The sequence below is a fragment of the Homalodisca vitripennis genome, chromosome 8 (genome assembly GCF_021130785.1).
Source record: "Homalodisca vitripennis isolate AUS2020 chromosome 8, UT_GWSS_2.1, whole genome shotgun sequence".
Lineage (NCBI taxonomy): Eukaryota > Metazoa > Arthropoda > Insecta > Hemiptera > Cicadellidae > Homalodisca > Homalodisca vitripennis.
In genome coordinates this window covers 21773212-21798421 of record NC_060214.1, presented here as the reverse complement: position 1 = coordinate 21798421, position 25210 = coordinate 21773212, and the positions used below count along the sequence as shown (strand labels likewise).

The window sequence follows — 25210 nt, the reverse complement described above, 5'->3', positions numbered from 1 at the left end:
ATAAGATACAATGTAGTCTAACTTTTACTACACATTTATGGACTGTTAAGAAACCTATCTAAGTTGTGTTTTGACAAAAGTAGGCTTCTCGGAGCTGTGTATGTATATATATATTTCTTGATCGGGAGAGCGGCAAAATAAGCTTTAGAATAAAAAAATACTAGAACTGAAGTAGATATAAATTACCATAAATGCACATTTTTTAACATATTTTCTTGTTTTTGTCAACAAAGCAAACTCAACATTAGCATCGGAAATATAATTAACTCGAACTAAAAGTACTCACATAGGTGTAAAACATACGAAATTGCGTGCGAAACCGCGGGCAACTGCTAGTCCAAACATATTTTAGGAAGTGCACATAGCAATCTTGGTAAATAGTATAAATGGCCAAAAGCTATCTATCTAAGATTACGTAAGAATACTATAGGTCTAAACGACCATAGGTGGACAGTGACCGTGGAGTGGGTTACACATGAATGGCAAGACGATCACAATGAATTCCTTGGTTCTTGGATGAATGGCAAGATGAACAGTGAGTGAATGGGTCAAGTGGAAGACTGATACCTTGTGATGGTAACAGAAAAGAACATTACACCACTTGTCCTCTAGTTGTTATCAGCATCATTATCAGCAGCTTGTCCCCTCAGAAACTATCATTGAAACTTTAGATTATAACATCATATATCAAGGTTAAACTGCAGTCCAGATAATATTTTAATTAGAATCAATCTTGTTCAATGTTTTGTTTTAAAATTCTCCTAAAGCCTAAAAATGATAACCATGACATATATATTGGGGCTTGTACACTATCTAGCTGCATGGCAGCAGTTTGAAGCAGAACTATATGCAGCTGCAATATTTAACTTTGCTATAGCACCATATGTACGGTCTTCTTCTATTGCTATATATAGTCGAACTACACATATTATTTATCGACTACCTGAGGAAAACCAAATTTCAGCCACGTAGATCCCAAATCTATTGACATGACCGAGCTTTGTTACAATATCAGATACAGATCCCTACAGAATATAGATTCCCAAGAACACACAATAGATGAAACACTGCGTGAACAAAACTACTGAGAATATTGTACTTAAATGTAAGTAATTTAGGTTTCTTGTTTTCTGTATTTACTTCTCAATGTACCTTAATCGAAGACTCTTTTAAGAACTACCAAGGGAAGCTGTTATTCCTGTCAAATAATTATATGTAATAGCCTACATATACTTTGCGTCAATGTATTTAATATGTAATGTCTTTGGCTGCCAATTTCTGAAATAATTATGACTTAACAAAAGAAGCGTGTAAGTATGTAATGTAATTTTGTTTGGGTTAGTATGCCTTCTCATTAGTATTTTATTTTTCATCTGAGGTCCATTTTTGAGAAAGGTGAGTTTACGTTAGTCTGTAGTGTAAATTACTAACTAACATTGATTATTTCCTAAATTCCTGCATCCTTATCTCGGAGGCATTGTTCCAAAATCGTGTCTGATAGGAAAATGATTATAAAGAAGGTTAATTCTATGTCATATTACTGTGCACAGAAATAAAATGCGCAAAACATTGACAATCCTTTAGAAATTCAATCTATAAGATATTTGATAGCATTCACGTTTTTCTCGAACCCATTTCACATTTAATCGCAGTTCCTTTGCCACCTCTATTGTCGTGTCAGCGTCATCTATTCAAGGACACAAACATATGTAGGCCATCGTTCCTAGCGGTCGAATGGTCGACTAAGACCTCAATACATTGGCACAACAAGGAAAACACCTAGGTATTTCCTCCAGTATGTTTCCGTAATTCTTAATAGACTACTGCGTTAGCAATGAAAGTCTTTTATACACCTTATTACGCAATATACAGCGGATTGGCTACCTCGATTTTAACCTAAAAGTTTTGTCACAAATATTAGCACATAAAGAATGGTAGGCTATTAAAATAGTGACATCACAAAGGATGTGTAGGTAGTCACAAGTATGGGCTGATTTGACACTCAGAAGATACAAGAGGAAATTCTCTAAAAAAGGAAATTTTGAAACTCGTTATTCCTTTTAAACACGCTCTGATTTTCACTTTTCTCGGTTTAAGACAAACTGGAGTCGTTTACAAATGATACAACATCGCTGATCACTCTGACTCAATTGGCTGTTGCCAAATAAAGCAAATCCCGTGGCGCAGCAATTAACAACAAACATAACCTCAAAACACAGCACGCGAAAGTATTGAACAGCTGTTTCATTAGCTTGCAGTGTTACCAACTTGGATTGATTTCTGTCTTCAATGGTATTATTGGACAAACCGGTATAGATAATTAACTCCAAACTCGCTAACTCGGCTGTCTCTACACTCAATTACTATTAACCTAAGACTTTTCGTAGACTTGAAAACAATAATGGAAATTAAAAAGTTTTGTTCGACACACTGTTTTGAATCTTGGACAGATTTGTAATTTTATATTTCTCTGTATTAGTACAGCAATATTTTTAAGATATTCAATTTACTATCGAATCTCAATGGGCCCCTATCATAGGCCCAATTTTAGGTGAGAATAAAGTGGGGTTAAATTTGAGATTCTAAAATAGGTTTTTGTTTCATATGACTATCACAGGACGTAAAATACTATCCATGGTATATTTATAAGTTAATGTTGTTACTAGATAAATGTGAGAATTAAATCTGTAACACTAATTAGTAAATAACCATAATTTATAATTGAAATATGTGTCATTGCATCTCGGGGAGTAGATACGTATTTAGTCTTATAAATAAAATGGTACGCATATCGGTTATTTGTATACAAATTTGGTAGCTCAATTCATAAAAATAATGTTATAAATAAATAATCAATGTATACAATTTATTTATACCCAAAAATAATACATAGGTGAGATCACGAATATTGGGATCTCTTAAAATACTCTCAAAATAACTGTTTAGAAAGAGGAAAAAACAATTGATCCGTAATTGGTATTAGGGACCCTTCGTAATTTGAAGGAAATTATAATTTAGAAAACATAATTTATTTTAAAATACCAAATAGTGTCAGATAATTTATGTATTTTGATTTCAACCAGTAACTACGCTATAACTACAAATCATATCACTCGATAAGCTGATATTACAGAATTTGAACGTACAGTGACATAATTTAGTTGGACTGAACCCAACAATCCAGCCTACATTACTGACAAATTTGTTACAACTGATGGGGGGGGGATTGAGTAAGTCACGTGACTACGGTTACTCATAGCCCATTATCAATTTCAAGGACGCTACTCACAGGCAAGCAGAAAAATTGTAACAGGCTCACAGAGATCGATATAACCCTCCGACCGCGGAGCTGGAGGGGAACCGTCCGAACCGACACTCTGACTCGCCCGGGCGACCAGATGCGCAATAAACCAGCTGGTACCGTCCACAAACAAACCAGAAATCGCGGGAAAATCGAGTAACGATATGTGAAAGGCCGCGACTGCGACTATACTGGCTGGTGGCTGCCTCTGACGTCACGCCCTCCCCTCACTCGCTCTGTCCTTGTCTCTCCGTGACGTCAGGCGCTCTCGCTTCCAATCACTTCCCCTCCCTCGCTGCCTCCTCAAACGCCGCATCTATTGCATAAAGCTAAAGCGAGCGCGTCATCCTTGGGTTGGTTACTCCGGACAATAAAGTTTTATTATTATAAGTCAGAGCTTAACGTCATTTCACAGATGTGTGTGAAAATTAGGTTCTTATCCACAAACCATTTTAGGAAATTCGAAAGCGGTCGTTTATGAACAAACTGCTGTAACTATTAAATATACTTTTTAATTTTGTAACATTTTCTGAATCATGTAAAGTTGATTACATAAGTTACAAAACGTTTTAGTGTTCTAAATAAAATCACAACATAACATAATTTATTACGAAATATCTGTTAAGAATGTCTCTCAAAATACTGTATTCTAGCTTACCTGTTTAATAACAAACTAAACAATTCTTTCTTTAGTCTGACTGTATACCAATCAGAAATAAACCCTTTTGGAAAATTTGTTCTATTGGCACCACTTCGTAGCCTACTTTGAGACATCATTCTATTCTTTAATAACTCTGTTGTTTGTTTAAAGTGTGTTATTGACGATGGAAGGTTTGAAAGGATAACAGGATTTCGGGCATTTGCCACCGTTATATGTTACAAAAGTTATAACACAACGTTTCGAGGATTGGAGTCTAACCTCTTCGTCAGGTGGAAGAAAATATTAATACATACAATTATTACATATCCTCGAAACGTTCTTATACCTTTTGTACAGATGGCAATATCAGAAATCCTCTTATCCTTTCAAACTAATAAATTTGAATTGTGAGTGATCTACGAACAGCGCTGCTTCTACCGTTTTTCTGCATTGCTGTAGTTTTAGACGCATTTTGGCATTGTGGATAAGCCTTGAGGAGGAATAAGTGAATGAATGAATGAAGGTCTTTATCCGCTTTGGCTCAAGGCTAGATCCATAATGTAAATTATGTTCTTGGTAAAGTATGATTCGGCCACTTTATTGCTTTAAATTAGGAACACAGTGTGCTATCAGGTACAAGTATAATATAAAAATTGTATCGACTGTAATAAGCAATCCTCGTTTTCCAAGTAATGATGCGTATGAACACATGTCCTTATCTACCATAGCGTGATGTATAACGTGAAATGACAAGTATATTTGTTTCCCTAATCGTACGAGTATATGAGTCACGGTCATGCCTGTAAGTAAGCCTACACCTGAATTGGAATCCAGCAGTTTCAAAAGAACTCATAAATGTAAATGTTTGCTGGATAACCAAACACGTATTGGATAGTGAATAGACGTTACTGACGTAATTTTATTGGTATAATTTCTATCCCGTATGATGAAAAAGAGGAGCTTTCTGGCCGAATTTGTGAGTTTAAATTGCCTCAGAGGTTTTCGTTCTCCTTCAAATCCTATACGGGAAGAAGGGTAGCTTTAAGGTTATATAGAAGGAACCATTGCAAATATTTCACTCCGAAGTAAAACACTTACGTTCTCATTCAAATTTCCAAATTTGGAAATTTGAAAACAACCTTTTTGGTTTTCCAAACCTTTTTGGAAAAATTGTTAAATATTTCACTGGGTTAGTAGACTTTTTGAGCCCCACTCAAATTAAGCTCCCAGCTAGTTGAAAAGTCAGAACCTCTTGTTAAACATTCATGGTCAAAAACGATGATCAAGTTGTAGTAGTTCCATTATATCGTCCTACTATTAAGGGAAAAGGTAAGACTCTCTTATAAACAAAATTACACACAATTCTCCCAATATCATCTTTGGTATGACAGCAAGAAATGAAATTGGCCTTACATTGTAAACATTTTGGAATATTTTTTAGAATAAGCTTTTAGAATAGAATGTCTTCTAGCAAGAAGGAACAGTAACCACTAATAAATCCAACTTGCTCAATGATCTAAGGAGAAGATTGAGACATACTTTGATGATAAACGGTTTAATACCACAAGCTGAGCAAGTCTTTACGTTCTTAATAATAACCTAGACATGTTCTAAACGAAAAGAAAATTATTTTTTTACAAACTGGTAAGCTATTTTTACCATCTAATAGAACAGCTCATGATAAAAAAAGGTATTGACTAGAAGCGAAATTTTCAAAACACAGCACTGAAAATTGAGGCCTCTTTGATAATTTCATAACCAGTAGTAACCAACCTAAAAAGAATCCTCATAACACCATGATCTAATTTGCATTTGTTTCATAGGTTGGATTTCCTATAAATCTCGAGTTTCGAGTATCCTTCATCGAGGCTATAGTTTCATTCCTCTTCTCATGTAAAGAATAGAATTCTTAGTCATGCGAAACTCCATTTCCTCAATATAACTCTTTATTTTAAGAAACGCTATTTATACATTTCCTACTGTTCATGGGTATATTATTCCTTACATTCGACAATTGCTAAGCTGAAGGCCATTCATTATTAACAGTAGAGAGAGAGAAGTGCATCTTCAGATGTAAAATGAATGTTGGTGACGCAACGTAAGTAGGAAATTGAAGAATTCGAAGAATATTTCAACAATGAGTTCAATCGATGAAGATCCCAAAAAGGGAATCATCCCGGTAATCCCTAGTGAGAGCAACGCCAGAATCTAATACATTCTGATTTCCACAGATCTATAACTGGATCAAATCTTAATAATATTATAAATATTCGAAAATGCCTTTGTTTGTTTTTTTTTCACATATGAATCATTCAACTGTTGTACTGACATTTTACATGGACATTCCTAGAGTCCCTAGGATGAACATGGACCTATTCCTATTTCGTAAATCCTTCCGGGCTACGCCCCACTGGTCTTTAAGGCAACAAAAACATCCCATCTTGGTTTCTAAAGTTGTGTAATGTGCACATAAAGAGCCAGTTAAATGTATTCAACTGTTATGTGTACACATTGTATTATGACAGCAAAACCATATGTTTAATTATTTTAATCAATATTTGAAATTTGTTTAAATGTATAGAGTGAAGGCATAACAAAAGCAACAACATCGTGGCAACAAGGCACACCAATTTATTTATTCTGAGTCAAAAGCAATTAATACACAAAATATTAAATACAATTTTTATGACAGAAAATCGTCGAGGTGGCATCGCATCTATTTCTAACTGATGAGGTATACGATACTGATTAGGTATATAAATATATAATATAAGGTACTGATGTAATTCCTAGATTGAACCGAGGAAATAGTATGACATAGCGAACGTTCTTGGGAAGCAAGAACTTGATTGTATCGTGTATTATCTTTAAGAATGGAAACTGTCATAATGTAAGCATTGAAATGTGTTAGTATTATGAATGTTGATTTTAGTTTTTAATTTTCAATACCAAATCTATATCCATACAATTTATAAAACTACACTATTTTGAATCAAACCTCATTACAAAACTATATATAGTTCTATTTATATTCCAATTTTGCGTTGAAAATATAATTAATTTACACTAGAATTGCAAAACCTGAAATTGGATTCTTTGTTTGAAGGTTATTTTTGACGATGGAAGGATTGTGATGGAAACAGGATTTTTCCGGACATTTGCCATCGTTCAGTGAAACAAGAAATCAGTAACACTACGTTTCGAGATCTGCAATCTGATCTCTTCTTCAGGTAAAGAACTAACCTAATACATAACTGGCCTAACATAATGCCATCCATATGCAAAGATAATACGTGATACGGTAAAGTTCTTGCTTTCCTGACTTAGGCGTGCCACAACGCTGTGATAAGATTTGTTTATTTTAACCTAGTTTGTAATTATGTATTAGGTTAGTTCTTTACCTGAAGAAGAGATCAGATTGCAGATATCGAAACGTAGTGTTACTGATTTCTTGTTTCACTGAACGATGGCAAATGTCCGGAAAAATCCTGTTTCCTTCTGAAATTAGAATTACTCACACTTTTGCTTAACACCTGGTGCTCTTAATCAGAACACTGTAAAATGAGTACCTGATGCACGATATATGACTAATCCTGCTTTAACAATATCACTAGACCCTATCGTATTACATCACAAGTGCTTTCACTAAGAAAACTATGAACTTCGACTTTGGAGTTCCTCTACATCGATATAAAATAGTTTGTGTTACTTAAATCGTGGTGGGAGCTGTTCAATCAAATACAAGGTATACTGGACATAAATTGCGGGCGAAGCCCGGGTATGTGCTAGTAGTCTATAAATCTCAAAATTAAATTCAACCCAGTCATGTCGTTAAAAGTTCAGCAAAAAGAAATGAGAATGTCATCCCACTCATAGCAACATGATCAAAGAAAATTAGATGTCATAAAATCAATTTTCGTCAAATAATTTGTAAGGTAAATCCCAAAAACATTAGGGTCAACCGAAAACGTAAAATAGTTTAAAAAAATCTGAAACGTCCATTTGACTTGTTTTGTGAAAAGTTACTTTATACAGGAAAAACTCAAAATAGGTTTTTTTTCAAAGACATTGAATCCTTGGTGGCAGCATAAAAGATAAAACCTCCTTTAGTGAGGTTAGAATTGCACTGTCATATATGTGAGGATTAGGTTCATTTGGATGAAGGAGACTGTGTAATGGTTTTGATTATGAATCCTTTTGAGGATTTAGAGCAACAATGCTGTACCAGTACCTGGGTTGTGAAAAGGATGGGAAAGATTTTATCAGGTTTGGACAATAAGACGCCGACATTCTGGTACAACCGCAATCGAATAGACAGATTTACATACACTTGAATTTATAACCAGGGTCGTATCAAATTAGTGGTTACAATTCAACCATGGATTTCACATTGGAGCTTCATAGTATAAATAAAATGGAACAGAAAAATATTAAAGAGATCATCTAAATTTTATTTATCAAATATTTGCCACCGAATTGATTTATATATTTGAAATAAGTCTTAATCGTGGAGTTTTGTTTGATTATTATATATGCCAACATTCAAAGAAATCCCCTCCCAGTTTTCATTTTTAACATAATTTCTACGCTACTGTAAACATACGATGACATCAACATAAGTTTGGTAAGTTTTAAATTAATTTTGGGTTTAGCAAATATTTAATTATTTAAATTCATAACCCTTTAATATAGGTTTCCTTAAATACAAAAAAAAGTAGAACATGTTTTATGACCACTCCTCGTGAAAGTCCCTGAAGCTAAATCTCAATTATATACTGCAAATACTTTGCATTTCGTCTTAATCTAAATAGTCCACTTTGAATGCCTATAATTTCACTTGGTGTGACCAATTTTTTTTAATATTTTTTATTTATTTATTTTATTTAGGGAACTTTAAAGGCTACGAATTAACATTTCCAAACTCAAAATCGAATGCATGCCCTTAAGCATTCATCTTTATACGTGTATAAATATCATTCATATGCAGTATAATATGTAAGCCAAAATCTCGCCAAAATCTCTAGGAATTAGTTGACGCGTTTGGTTTAGCGAGGACAGTTTGGTCATAAACTTGGGAGAAACAGATGGCGGAAAGCCGAATCGAATTAAAATACATTTGCTCGGTAAATACAAGTCCTCTTGCCCACCCATCATTGTCCAGTGAGCCAATAAAATTCCCAAATGGCGCCGGTGAATCGATGAAGATGAATCAGTGTACGGACAGATGATGACAGAGCGCTGTAGGTGTTGGAAAACCCGAAATCCAAATCCGATGAAAGAAGCAACTTTGTTGTGTGTTTCGGTGTTGTTTGTGTCGGTGTCGGTGTTGTCGGTGTCGGTGTTGTTTGTGTCGGTGTTGTTTGTGTCAGTGTTGTGTGTTTCGGTGTTGTCTGTGTCGGTGTTTTGTGTTTCGGTGTTGTTTGTGTCGGTGTTGTTTGTGCCGGTGTTGTCTGTGGTCGGTGGTTCTCCATCGAATCAGAGAACAGCAAAACCCAATTCGCTACGTATGTTTCTGACTCATGAGTCAATGCCATATTCTTGTTTTGAAATCTAGTTAAAATATTAGTCACCAGATCATAAGTAATGCTTAATTTGGACAATGTTATTTATTTTCTATTATTTCATAAAATAAAAGTCACAACTGTCCAATAATTTTATTTTTTCACACGACAATACAAACAAACTAAAAAATCAGCTATTGCAAAACATGCATTAGAAACAAATTACACCTTTAAAAACATTTACATTATTAAAGCAAGTCTATAAACAAGAAAAACTCGACGCTTATAGAATATTATACATACATAAAAAAACATAAATATAAAATACTAAACAAAGTTTTTGGACCGATTCAAAATTCACCCTTCCTTTAAAATATAACTAAATTCTTTTTAACCTAAACTTTTATACATATATTAATATTTATTTTCTTTCACTTTTAATTAAACAAATCTTGTATTAAACTTTATTCAGCTGATAATTGTTTTACATTGTAAAATATTTATATTATTGTTGATTCACACCAGACTATGGCATTTTTTTATATCGAAAAGCCTCGCGTGAAAAAATAAAATTATTGGGTAATTATGACTTTTCTTTTATCAAACAATAGAAAAATAGTGTTTTCCCATAAGAAGAGCTCCTCCTTCAATGAAATGTTACATATATTTTTATAAAACTTGACACATTTAAATCACACACTAAAACAACATTTATTTAGTTTATTAACACCCGACTCTTATCTTCTTCTAAGGAACTTGAAGAAAAATTAAAAAACTAAACTAAATGCAGGATGTTACATAAGGTTATAATAAACTTCAGGAGGTAGTTTTTTAAAAACAAAATAAAAACAGTTCATATAAACACATTGTGTCCTAAAGTGTTTGAGTGATCTGCCCTTATACGTTTTTACTATAAGTCAAAATTGTTTTGAAGTACACAACTTATTTTTTTATATTTATTTGTCTTAATAAGTTCTTATATATTAATAATAAGGATAAGGTTTAAAAATAAAGAAAATAGTTTAACTGGTTTCGAAATGGCAATTGTTTACATAGTGCAACTTGATGTAACCTATTTGAACTGCCACGATTTTGAAACTAGTTAAACTATGTTCTTTATACGTAGCTGTAATAAGTAAGGCCTTATTAAGATAAATGGAATAAGAGTGCTATATAACTCAAAAAGTTTAGATAAGAATCATAAACAGAGAAATGAACACCCACTACTTCAGGACATATGTTTATAGTTATTTTGGTACATTACAAATATTTCTGATGTACAAATATCTGCCTCCATAGAATTAAATGTCATTTTACTCCTCTGTGCCTGAATTGTTGATTAGGAGCAAATGAAACATTGGATCATCTTTCATTCAATGTCCTAGATATACTTATGCAAAAGATAAATGTTTCAAGCACATAAAAGAAATCATCAATACTCATACAAGCGTGAAAGAAAATCAAGTGCAATGACCATGTTGTATATAGAACTTAACATTTTCCTGAGAACAATAAAAAAGAGCTTGAAAAATCGGTATTGTTGTTTATAATAGTATTGTTCGGGCTTCACGAAGTTTCAATTGATTATCGTTTTGTAGGCACAGCAGTATTCAGTGACTAATCAATTAGTTTTATTCAACCCGACATTGCGAGGTATGTTAACAATCGATTAGTATTGTTCAATTGATTATCGATTACTAGCTATAGCAATATTCAAGACTAATCGATTGGTATTATTCAACTCGACTTTGAGTGGTTTGTTAACGATCGATTAGTATTGTTCAATTGATTATCGATTACTAGTTATAGCAATATTCATGAATAATCTATTGGTATTATTCAACTCGACTTTGAGTGGTTTGTTAACGATCGATTAGTATTGTTCGGGATACATCAAGGTTCAATTGATTATCGTTTTGTAGGCACAGCAGTATTCAGTGACTAATCAATTAGTTTTATTCAACCCGACATTGCGAGGTTTGTTAACGATCGATTAGTATTGTTCAATTGATTATCGATTACTAGCTATAGCAATATTAATGACTATTCGATTGGTATTATTCAACTCGACTTTGAGTGGTTTGTTAACGATCGATTAGTATTGTTCAATTGATTATCGATTACTAGTTATAGCAATATTCATGAATAATCTATTGGTATTATTCAACTCGACTTTGAGTGGTTTGTTAACGATCGATTAGTATTGTTCGGGATACATCAAGGTTCAATTGATTATCGATTACTAGCTACCGCAGTATTCAGTGACTATTCGATTGGTGTTTTCAACCGACATTGCGAGGATTGTTAACGATCGATTAATATTGTTCGGGCTACATCAAGGTTCAATTGATTATCGATTACTAGCTACAACAGTGTTTAATAACTAATCGAATGGTGTAATTCAACCCGACATTACGAGGCTTGGTAATGATCAAATAGTATTGTTCGGGATATATCAAGGTTAAAATCATCGATAATCATTTGCTAGCTTCAGCATTATTCAGTGTCTAGTTGATTGATGTCATTCAAGCCAAGATTAAGAGTTAATTGAGAAACATTGAATTTTTGTCCAAATAGAATTAGAAAATCAATGGGCTACGGATCGATTAATGTTAATTGAAGATAACAAATGTCAATTAGCGTTACCAAATTTAGTACTAATAGTAATATATCGCCGATTGTGTTTACCATTGATTTTTATCTTACACTTTAAATTTTAGTAAAATTATTAATTATCATTCGATTTATTTGTAGAGCATACAATAAGAGGTCAAGACGTGGTAAGATATTATTTAAAATAATATGGTATTTCTTAGAAGCAGATATTGTGACATGAAAACGTTGTTGTAATCAACGATGTAGTAGTAACAAGTAAAAGAATATGTTCTGCATTTTATTTCTTAAATAAGAAAATAACTATTGATACTCATCATTTAATAATGCGACTAACGAGGGTGGCGGCGAATCTCCTCGTTGGATCGGAAAAAGCCCTTTTCTGGCAATGTGCTGTGATATTTCTTAGAAGTAGATATTGATATATGAAAAAGTCGGTTGTTATCAACGACGTATGAGTGATTTACGTGGAAGAATATGTTCTGCATTTTATTTTTTAGGTAAGAAAATAAGTATTTATACTTACCACCTGATACTGCGACTAACGAGGCTGGCGGCGAGTCTTCTCGTTGGATCGTACAAAGCCCTCTTCTGGCAGCGCTTCCTGGCAAGGAAGCTCCTGGAAAATCCGCTGGAGTCGGGAGAAAGTATGGGGTCCGAGTCAGAAGTCAAGTACGCCTTCTGGAGAACTTTACCCACACGGGAGGACTTAGAAGTAGAAGCTGGAATCTCCAAAACTGTCAGATCGGATGTTGAAGGCTTTGAAGATTGTTGGATGCTGCTAGAGACAGGAGACGAGTTTGAGGCGTTTCGAGTTGAAGTACCTGGCATCCCAAACGTGCTGCTGGAGACCATAGGTCTGGCAGGGAACTCTGGGGGAACAGGAGTGGATGACGTCGAGCAGCCGGGGGCGAGGGTCTTAGCCTGAGGGAGAGGCCCAAGGGTGGTGCCAGGGGGGAGGATAACCAGGGTGGAGGGGGTGTCGTCCTGAGTGCTGGTCACCAGGAAGTGGCTCGGAGAAAACATCCCGGAATCTGAAACAAGAACATTTTTATACAAGAATTATTATTGAACTGTCTCATCCATTCAATACGAGAAAATTGTTCATACAAGAGAAAGGTGGACTAAAATAGTTGATATCTTGTTGATAAAAAAGACTATATATAAAATTATGTTTATTATAAACAAGGTAGAAGAGCACCACATATTATGTCATGTATCAAGCTTTGTTGATGTTGAATTCAAAATTTAAAGTCCATAGCTCATTTTATTCTCGAGGTCCCCTATAGACAGATCAAAGTAAAGTAATGCGGTATTTTGCCAGGCGAAGTTAGGGCTAAGAAGCCCTCTCTAACACAACCTGAGGGCCAACGACTTAAAGGTGACTCCCGAACCACCACCAACGGCCGGGCAGGCGGGCTGCTTGCAAGGACAGGATCGCTCAGCGGTCACCCATCCAAGCAGCAGCCACGCTCGACGTTGCTTGATCCGATTATCTTGCGATAACAGTTGTACCCGCTACACTACACTTTCACAGAAACTAAAACAGAATCTAATTAAATGGAAACTATTTTACCATTGGGTAATGAAATATTTTCTCACAGCCTTAAAGCAACTCTTTTTTAAAATTCTTTGACTTTTTCTGGCTGACACATGAGAAATTGTATCAGCCTACTCAGTGAAAGGCTTCAAAGAAGATCAGCCAAATTCTATACTTGGACATGCACCATTATAGCACTCATACTTACTTATCTATGTCGAAATGAAGCTTTATACAAAATTTAAAGTCGGCAAATTATTTATTTCTCAAGACATCTTGGCACATTCTTGTTCATAAAGTTTGATTTCCTAACAGTGTTCATATAATTAAAGTTCCGGTGAACTACGAAGGGTTCTGCCACGCAAGGGTACGCTGAAATCAAATCTTACCACCAACTTGTAACATTGACTTTCCACTCTGTTGTATTTTCTTTTACTCTGTAAATGCAAATGTCACACGTCACAATCTCATATGGTTGTACTCAGTTAACAAATCGTTTATTCTGCTACTAGCAGTTATCCGCGGCTTCGCACGCAATTTCGTAAGTGTTGCACCTGTATGAGCACTTCTGGTTCGAGTGAATTATATTTCCGACGGCAATGTTGAGTTTGCCTTGTTGCGACGATCAAGAAAATATGCTAAAAGATTCATAATCATGGTAATTGTAATTTACTTCGTTCTTAGTATGTTTTGTTCCATTGTTGATTTTGAATTGTTTCTCGATCAAGAAAATACATATCACAGATCAGAGAAGTCTACTTCTGTCAAAAGAGAACTAAATTGGTTTTACACCATTCTTTAAAATTTATAGTAAAAGCTTTTTTTAAATATTTTAGAATATTTAGAGCTGGAGATGGTACATTAGTTCAAAAGAACAGTCCAGCAAAATTTCATCTAGGACAGTTATTAGGCTATTCACTGCTTCAAATATTAGGAATCTTCGGAGTCAAATTCTGACCTTCTAACGTTTTAGAATATTTTCTAAGGTAGATTAGTACTTACCTAATCGCTGAAATCTATATTAGTGGACAGACATAAATAAAAATCTTACATCCTCTTGAGTGACAAGCTTAACTAACGCTCAGCCAATCAAAGATAAAAGATGACTTGGTAACTACCTTGAATGTTTGAAGATGGAAAGGAAACGAATGCTATAGCAACTATGTTAAAGTTAAAAAGTGAGACAGCAATTTTATTCTTGCCGGTTTGGATCTAAAGTTTAAAAGTTTAAATCGTAGTAAATTACGAGACAATTTCACAGTGACAGAAACCATTTTTAAAGGTTAGTTAACGATGGAGTCAGAGTAACATTTTATAGATGTCCTTGGAAGGATAACAAGGCCTATCCAGGAGAAAGGAGTTTCATGGTAATAGAATCATCAATGAACTTTGCAGTAATCGCGAAGTATCCTTGGCTATCCTCAGCGGTTGTGATCCTGGGTTTATCTACTATCCTTATTTTGACCAACGTAAGAACTATCGTGAGATTTAATCTAACAGTTTAAAAATAGTTAAGACAAAATACAAATTGAAATACAAATAATAGTTTCTTTGTATTATATTTTGGTAAACACAGCCATTTTCTGGTATTATACACATTGAGGTTCTCAGCGAATAGCCAACAATGCAAAACCTGAATAAACGGCAGCTCTCAATGTGGGCCATGTCTTGTCACAGTAAATCTGCTCTAAATCAGTTATTTATTATTCGATGTATATAAGTGGTGTTGGTGTCATTAGATTTGTGATAAAATCCTCTAAAATCTGGAATTCTTGAGAAAAAGTACTTGTTTTTTAAGATATTCAAAGTTAAAAAGTTACAAAGGCCGCCATATTGAAAATACTAAAGATAATTGTATTATATGTTTTTCAGTAATTGGCCTTGTTATCATAAACATTTGAGCCGAATTTGGTATAATTTAATTTATTACTTTTTAAGATATTAATTCTTTTTATAAAAAACACATACAGACAGACAGATGGGAAAACTAAGCATCGGAAACCCATGTTCATATGGTAAAATGTTTGTCTTGACCTGAACAATAATGTGGTATACCTTTGTCCAGAGAGTTCTAAAAATGAAAAAAGACAATCATTACGAACTGATTTAGTTGGCTTAAGGCGTTGCTTGTATTCAGACCAATATAGCAAGTATTTCGGAGTAGTAGAAAAGTGCATTTATTTTTTTCTAATGATTCTAGAATTAACAAATGTCTTTAGGTCCATGAAGGCTTGAAAAATGTTGTTAGAAGCAGTCCTACACCCTCGTATCTAAATTGACCAATTAGAACAAAACAACAATTAATATTTTTACGACCAATACACTGCATATTACCAAGCATAGGCTACTCTAAAATTTTTATAATGCATGTATAAGAATCTTTTTACTGTCATTACATATTGAATAACGATTTAAAGTGGAGAAAGCTTAAATTTAAACATAAAACTTAGTGTTTCTCCATATTTTTGGTTATAACAATCCACATAAACACAAAAAATATTTCTCTTTCACTCGAACACATGGGCGGATAATAAAAAAGCAGTAAAAAATAGTTTCTAAGGTTTTATAGGTGTTTATTTTAATGTGGTAGTCGTTTGAAGTGAGATGTTTAGCGTGTGAGAGAGGTCCCCGGGACCTGGCTCCGTCAGGGGTCTTTAGAAAAACAAAAAAACATATTTTATTGCTTAGTGTGGGTTGATGTATTTTATTGATTTAATAAGTGTAAAGTAAGTTTATAATCTAAACGGGGCTCTAAATTCTAAATGGATTTCATTATCAGAATTAAATTATTTTTGACGTCGGTTAATATTAAAGAAGCATTTTGGATACAAGGCAGCGCCGAAATTGCGTGTTAAGAATTGAAGGCGAAATACAAACCGCATATTTCTGCTTTTTACAAAAATGTCCTTCCTTGTCTCATAATGCACATATTATACATTAAAACTGAGTGCGGCATAAAATAATTATTGTTAAGAAAAAAGCTATATTGAAATACCGTGAATTGAAAAATATATTTTGTTAAGATGTATATATCCGATTAGGCCTATATCTCGTAAATATATTATAACGACTCGGTAGTGTCCACTGCCAAAACACTATATAAAAAGTCAAATTTTGACGACATTAAATTTGGCATACAGGTATAAATTTCCAACCCCTCTGTCAAATTCTTATTAATAATCGTTTACATTTTATTATTTTTTATAAAAGGAACGTTATTTGTAGAAGGAAAACGGGGGTTTTAAATTTCCTTTACGACTTTACCCTAATATTCATGGATAATTAGATCATAAAAATTGAACTAATCAGAATTATCTGATCAAAAGTTAAAGCACATCAAAATAGATTTTTTTGGTAAAAACATGTTCTTCCGTTTTACGAAATAATTAGGACGAAAATATAAATAAGTTTCACCAGAACGTAAAAACATTTGAAAATTTAAACTAATTAAATTCTACGAATGTAATAAATTATAGGAATATTCGGACTTAACATTAGATACAATCACAAATACGTATTTCTTTGAACAAAGAACAATATATAAAAATAACAGCGATTTATCATAATTAATTTTTACAAATAAATATATTATATACACACTGTGTAATACTTTGTTTAGAGTTTGTTACTGACGATGGAAGGTTTGAAAGGATAACAGAATTTCAGATATTTGCCATCGTTATAAAACGGATAACACAACGTTTCGAGGATTGGAATCCATCCTCTTTGTCAGGTGGGGGAGTTATTGATACATACAAAAATAAAGAAAAGAAAAAAGTAAAGAAGGGAAATAAAATGGTTCAAACATACCCAAAAGCTGCTTGGAGTTATCCTTTCTGAGTAATATTGTTAGAGTACAATTTAATCGATCTAATTACCACGACTATATACCAGCAATGTGAACTGTAACAGAAATGTTATTAATGAGTAACTTTGGTTCGGACATCAATGAAATTTTACGTTAACTCATGAACAATAACGCTTGAATAAAAACAATTACTTACAGTAAAATTCAAGAAGCAATAGACATAATATATCCCTTTATCCTTTTAGTTTATTCTTTCTCTATTACCAACATATCCAGCGTATTATTTAAATTTTATGTTGGCGGCTAGATGCAACTAGGCCTACGCACAGGCAGATTGCCCATGTAGGCTTTCCAGTATTGTTAAATTTATTGTTCTATTCGTTACACTTATCTTACATTTCTTCTATATATCAGCTGTTGTATATATAAAATAATATCTATTTCATCTAAGAAAGATTGTATATATGTATAAATAAACTGCTGGAATAAACGTTATTCATTCATTTATTCAATCCCAAAAACCAACAAAGCATATTGGTAATTCAGTATTTGCATTTTATGGAAACTAAATTACAATTAATTGCATTGTATTTATTAAAAAGATTGTTGTAGATATTTGTAATCTAATTAATTGTAAGTAGTTAATTGTGATACCAATACAATAACCAAGCTATTATTCTTCGTGTAGTATATTCAATATATTATATGCGTATTGACACATTTTCCCGAGTCGAGTTACGTAATACATAATTTCACAATTTTTAAACAACAGCCATTATGGAAATATGCTTTATTTTTTACCGTTAGTCCTAAATAAGGATATAGTGAAACAAATATTTATAAAAAAATAAAAAGTTGTAATTCGTACTTGAAACCATCCCTTATACACACAAACTGGAAAGCATGTTCAGTTACGACTCTTTTGATCGCGTACAAAAACACACAATTATTACTGGAACAACTGTTCATAGCGCGATCCAACGGCCAGACCTAGTGTTACCATTCGCTCAGCACTAGCGAGTTATGATTTTAGTCAGACGCCCATGTTTGTTACTCATGTAGGCTACTCTTTTCCCATGGCCCATTTTTGAAGCCGTAGCTCTTATACTGGACGTTAAAAATACGGGACAATATTTTGGGATATGATTAAATGGGTGAAATTTAATTGTAGTTGTAATTAGGAAAATTCGAGACAACTTATCAATTTATAGCTAAATGTCCGATTCCTAGAAATATTAAATAACAGTTTTTTGGAGAATTAGAATGACTTAAACTGGACTTTGAAAATATTTTAAATGGGAAGAAATGCTTTATATAGCAGCTGCTTGGATGGGAGTTGATAAAGGAATTCAACTTATAGGGGCTCTAACTGAACAAAATTTAAACAAATTTAACGAAACGTAATTTTGTAAAACAAATGTTTCTTTATTCTTAAGTGCATAACAAATAAAATTAGTACACAATTTAAAGTGTAGGATCATAATATACATTTTTTAATGTTTTGTTTGGCATTTTTATTGTCACCAAATACAAAAATCCCTTTATAAAAATGTAAATATTGAAAATATCATATTTCTGGTACTTAGTTATTTTTTATCACTTGAGCATTAACGAATGCTATTACTCGAAGAGCTAGATATATTTAATTCTTTTTCATATTTTCCCCTGTGTGTGTTGAGTGCGAACTGAACTATATACTTGAAATTTTGTAAAGCTTAATTTCTATATAGAGTACATCGAATTCAAAACATGACACTCCACGCGATTTAGTTGAGAAGATTGGTCTTGTTGGTAATGAAATGAAAATGTTTTGATTGTTGAAGTTAAAGTACAGACAACACAACTTAAACCCGCTGTGTTGCACTTTATGTTGCAAAATCATTATTTACAATTTGTAGAAAAACCTAAAATTAAATAAGCATCTTTATGTGTAACGTAACAAATTTATAACAAACTAAATAAATAACAATGAAAGCAATAATAATTACATTTACAATAATAATTATTACATTTACAATAATAATCATTACATTTACAATAATAATCATTACATTTACAATAATAATCATTACATTTACAATAATAATCATTACATTTACAATAATAATCCTTACATTTACAATAATAATCATTACATTTACAATAATAATCATTACATTTAGGTTTATTCAATTTGTTTAAAATAGGAATAATTTTAAACAATGTTTATTAATACTGGACTCAGTGCATTATAAAATAACAATAGTCTTGTAAATCCAAGTGTGATATTTTAGTTAAATTTATTTACGTTTAATGAACTAAAGTGGTTCAACGATTGTTGTAACTAAAACTATTTTGATTTCGCAATGCTTAATTCCAGGGCCGGCGACAGGGGGGAACAGAGGGGGCAAATGCATAGGGGCCCGGACTCATTGAGGGCCGGGCCGACGAATATATATATATATATATATATATATATATATATATATATATATATATATATATATATATATATATAGTCTATATAAAACATCCCAGTGCTTAAAATGTATGTTCGTTGTTAAAAATAAAAATGACAGATTAAGTTCAAGTGCTTTACTTTACAGCTCCCCTTTTAATCAACGTGCTTAATGGTACAGAGAATAGTTAGTTTAGTTTCATTTTCATTCTAAACCAATTGTAAACTCTGAGGGCGGTGGCGCGGCTGTGAGAGACTTCCAAGAACTATTACTTTACTGCATACTTCAAGAGTCAAGAACACTATTATAACTAAAGATGGACACTTACAAACATAAATCTATTTAGTGTTTAAAAAACGCAAAGAAATGCAAAAGAAAATGTAAAAAAGGTGCAGAGCATGAATTACGTTGGAATTACAGTAGACGTGACCACAGCCAGTTCTAGCAACGACCCTAATGGCCCTGGCGCAGAAGAAGTTTCTCATAGTTTTGATGAACACACAAACACTGGACAAACACAAAAGTGGACGAAGGAAAAACAACAGAAGATAGCTCCACCTCAGAAACTGATCTTAAAGAAGATTTTTTTAAGATAACGATACTCATTATGCCAAACGTGGATTCTGGGATAGGGACTATAATTACAAATTCAGATTTGGGACTTCTAAAAAAACAAGGTGGTGACTACTAGTATGATTGAGACTTTCCTAAAACTGTTCTTTTTCAAAAATACCAAATGGTGAGAGTGTTAGAAGAGACTGGCTTGTATGGAGTGAGACTGCTGATTCCTTATTTTGTTTTCCATTTAGGCTTTTTTAAGAGTTTTTGGGCAAGAAACCTGATCCTAATAAGTACATTTTGTTAAGTAATGATGAATGGTGGAAGTTGGACAATAAGTTACCAACGCGTGAAACAAGCGCTTTCTACAAAAGTAGCTTCATCCAATGGAGAGAGTTAGAAAGGAGGCTAAGTTCCGCATCAGACGTCCATTCTCAGCTCGACTCAGAATTGGCTTCAAAAACAAAATATTGGAGGCATACATTTCAAAGATTTCTCTCTGTAGTCATGTTTCTTGGAAAGCAAGGATTAGCTCTCAGAGGAACCTCTGAAAAAAGGGTTATTCCAACAATGAAAACTTTTTGGGTCTGATAGAGCTATTGGCGGAATATGACCCTTTACTAAGAGAGCATATTTCAAAAGTAAAAAAGGCCTAAGAAGAGTGGAAACAGGTTCAAGCTAATTATGTTGTCTAAAGACTCACAAAATGAGTTTATACACGTTTGGGGGGAATGAGTTCGCCAGAAGATTTAGGAAGAAATATGAAATCAAAATAATTTTCTATTATTGCAGACTCTACCCCTGGTGCCTCACATATTGAGCAAAAAACTGATCTTGAGATCTTTTAGATTGTGAGTCGGAATTTTAAATTTCCAAGCGATTTTTGAATTTTGTTGACTGTAAGAGAAAAAAATGGAGTGGATGTAGCTAACTTGATAATTGACGAACTCAGTAAACACTCAATTCCGTTGAGGGAATGCAGAGCAGGCGGATATGGTAATGGGTCAAATATGGCCGAAGTTTATAAAGGCGCTCAAGCCATAATAATTGAGCATAACAATTTGACTTTTTATAACAACTGTGCTGCACATGCTGCTGAATGCTGTGTAAAAGTGATAAAATTTTTTGGGTTGTTGCCATTTCTTCCTAGAAACCCTCAAAGATGGGAGTACTTAGAAATACGTATAGGATGTTCCCATAGTATTTCCCAAACAAGATGATCGGCCCGAGCAGATAATATTGGACATTTTGTAATACATTTTCCACTCATTATTCATCCTCTGAATGACTGTAAAGAGCTTATTTTAACAGCAGACTGTAAGACAGACTTAAAGGGCTAAGGAAATACCTAATATCGTTTCAGTGTATCATGATGTCAACAATATGGCTTACAGGGCTTTTTGCAATTGGTAACAAAAATAAAGTGTTAAGAACCCGATCAGCAACACTTGACATAGAGCTAAAGAACATTAGTGATGTAATGGAGGAACTAAACGTTCTGGGAGACAACTGCAATAATTTCTACACTGAGGCTAAGCTAGTGGCTAGTGGCTGAACGTGTAGAATGTTAAACGGATTTCAAAGAGAAAAGACTGAAAAAAGAAAACTTTTCCATGACGAAACCAAATACTCTTCAACAACAAGATGTGTACCGGAACATCCAGTAAAGCATGAAAGGAAGATTTTAAGAGGCACATCTCTTCAACCCTTACAACTTCAGAATGATCTAAGGAAAACCATACTGGATAGTTTGTTCCTGAACATTTCTACAGCAATCAGGTTGTTCTGCTGCATCCCTGTATCTGTAAGCCAAGGAGAAAGAAGTTTCAGTATGATGAAAAGGGATAAAAGGTGCTAATCGATCAACGATGAATCAAGAGACTAACGATCTCGGCATTTTGATCTCGGAAATATGATGACTGCAAGAAATAGGGCTAGACGAGTTATATTTTCATGATGTGTAATGTTAAAATGAGTAACATGAGCCTAATGTTTCACTGAAGAGGTTAATTTGATTTTTTTTGTTTGATATACCCTATACTGTATTTGCTTATATAATAGAAAATATGATGTTAAAATGAGTAACATGAGCATAGTGTTTCATTATTGATTATTATACGAGGTTCAATTAAGTTTTTGTTGTTTGATAACACCTAGACTGCTTATATGATAAAAATGTAATCGATAAAAAACACACACAATTAAAGATCATGTTTGTCATATTTATTATAGAGTAAAGTAAATCAGTCAAGTAACAACAAAGTAAGTTAGGAACAGTTTAGTAAGTTAAGCTTTATAAAATGTTGCTTGCAAAGTTAACAGATAGCCAATATAATAATAATAATTTATTTAATCAATAATTTACAAAGTATAATTCACAATAATGTTTTTCGGAATGTACTGACCCTATTACCTGTAGTGTGGCCCAGTTATATAATTTTATAATAATATTAAGACACAATCTAGAGTCCAGCAACTTAAATAATTATTTAAAATTGAGCCTCAAATTGTGGTGTTTTCTTTTTATTTCATTTACTTATTTTTTAATGCTATTGACGTGAACCAGAACTGATAGGTTTGTATGACTACCCAAATATTGTTTATAACGCCGGCTAACAGTGATTTTATTTCCATAGGTTGCCCAACCTGTTCAGATAGCAAAGTTCAGTTTTACTTTTGGACAGAGGTTCGTCCAAACTGTACCGGACTCAGTCATACATTAGTCGGCATCATTCTGGATACTCAGGGACATAAATTCATCAGAAATAAATACTAAACTGTCCATTTACAATTTACTACCCTATCCACATTGTGTTTTCCTATATTTTGTTGAAACTGCCACAAGCGGCTGTGTTGTGAAAACTAATAGTTGTGATTGTGTGGTAAATTAATTCAAGTGATACAAGTATTGTGTTGTGTGTAAAACTAACCTCTATCTGGGTAAGATAATCCAATTCTAACTTTTCCTTCCTTCTTGTTATTGAGTGCACTAACTCATTTTACTGTACATCATGTACAATATATATGTCGGTATTCATTATATTAATAACTCAACACAGAATAACATCAAATAACCTACTAGTACCACATCAATAACAACAATATCATTTTAAACATTTCTTTGTTCACTTTAGGAACATTCTTATTGTACCTTGTTGTACATTACGGGTAGAATAAAACAAATTTTGGTTCCCATTATTCCCGCTTCTAATAAAGAAGGTACTTAACACCTTGTATACAAACAGATGTTAAATCGGCAATATTTTTAAATCAACGTAAAGTGGAAATGAACTGACTGTTTTTTGTTTACTTAGAATTATTCTATGGAAGCTCGTAGTTTTGCGTAACTCTTAATTTTTAAATTAAATATTTAAACGTCCCACCCCAACAATTTATTCCATACCGCATCCTTGAATGGATTAGTGCATAGTATAAAGTTCTTAATAGTTCTTTATTACAACAGTTTTTCAACAATATGTGTTTTTGTTAATCAGAGTTAAACACGAGTTATTGTGTTTGAATAAATTAAACATATAGCGTTGACAGTTTATAAATTCGTGTGTTATACTTTGAAACATTGGAATAGAAATGTCCTTACATTAACATAACACCCCTCCTTGTCCTTGTCGCTTGTCCTTTATTTACGCTTTTGACTAAAGGTAAATTAATAAATTTGGTAGATAATTTACAATCATTATAATAAATATAACAATATAATTGTTATGTATAAAAATAGACGGTGAACAAGTCATTAACATTATAATAAATGTGTTAATTTCACAAAACTTTATTTTAGGTCAAATAAATGAGTTTTCATGCTATAGTACCACTGACTTCTTGAAGGCATAAATATTAAGAGCCAAAGAAGTATATGTTATATTTCCTGAAGAAAGAATGGGGTAGCAAAATATTACATATGTTTGGGAAATTACGTCATTACGAATGTTTCTGAGTAGACCTTGTATGTGATAGATATAACTAATTGAATGTGACCAGAATCTGGAGATAGGTAGAATGGATATCGTATACAGTTGTGCTACTTATATTACAGAATACTGAAAACTACAAATATGGACAACTATAATTTTTATTAATAATATTATATTTACAAATGTAAATTTCTTGTCTAAATGTCACAAAAATAATGTATTCCCATTTAAATGATTGTTTAATAAAGGTATAGATTGGATTTAGAGGTTATATTGAATACATCAGTAGCTGATATAAGAGTCATTACTACAGTACTTTGATATTTGTATTATTTCCAATAAGAATACAATTTTTAGTAGCGTACATTTTTAACGAACAAAGCTATCAACGGAATAATTCTTGACAATGTAAACAACGAGGTTGAATAACGTAAACAGAGTTACAATAACAATAACAATAACAAATAGATGATATGATTTTAAAATATCATAGAACAGGAAAAGGAAGTTATTGACTTCTCGAAAAAGGCGCCTTGATCGTAGTCAATGTTTGATTTTGAATGTTGGTATTGCTTACTCACCAGGCTATTGTGATATCCGGACTCAGAGGCACAACTGGCGGCACGATAATAATAAACTGTTTAATTATTTGTGAAAATTACAGGGCCCGAAAACAAAGGGTCTTCACTCGCTTCCGTCAATCCCAGAATATCTCGGAGACAGTAAATTTACCAGGCGGAATCAGCTGGTCGGGCCGCTTTATTGATCAACAATGTAGAAGTGGTTCAGTGAAGTTCCGGCAGATAGCAGCACAGAGCGCGCCACACCGCGCGCTACCTCAGGGCTGTTATGAGGAAGTTGCTCTTCGTAGTTCCAACGTTT

At 33.2% G+C, this 25210-nt stretch overlaps 1 protein-coding gene across 1 annotated transcript in view; it reads right to left on the bottom strand.

Moving 5' to 3' along the window:
- The window catches only part of LOC124368050 (actin cytoskeleton-regulatory complex protein PAN1-like), a 135952-nt gene extending 132463 nt beyond the window's left edge, over positions 1-3489 (bottom strand). The window contains exon 1 of the mRNA XM_046825324.1: positions 3290-3489. The gene's annotated coding sequence lies outside the window, so the exon portion shown is untranslated. The remainder of the gene's footprint in view (positions 1-3289) is intronic.
- Between the last annotated feature and the right edge of the window lie 21721 nt (positions 3490-25210).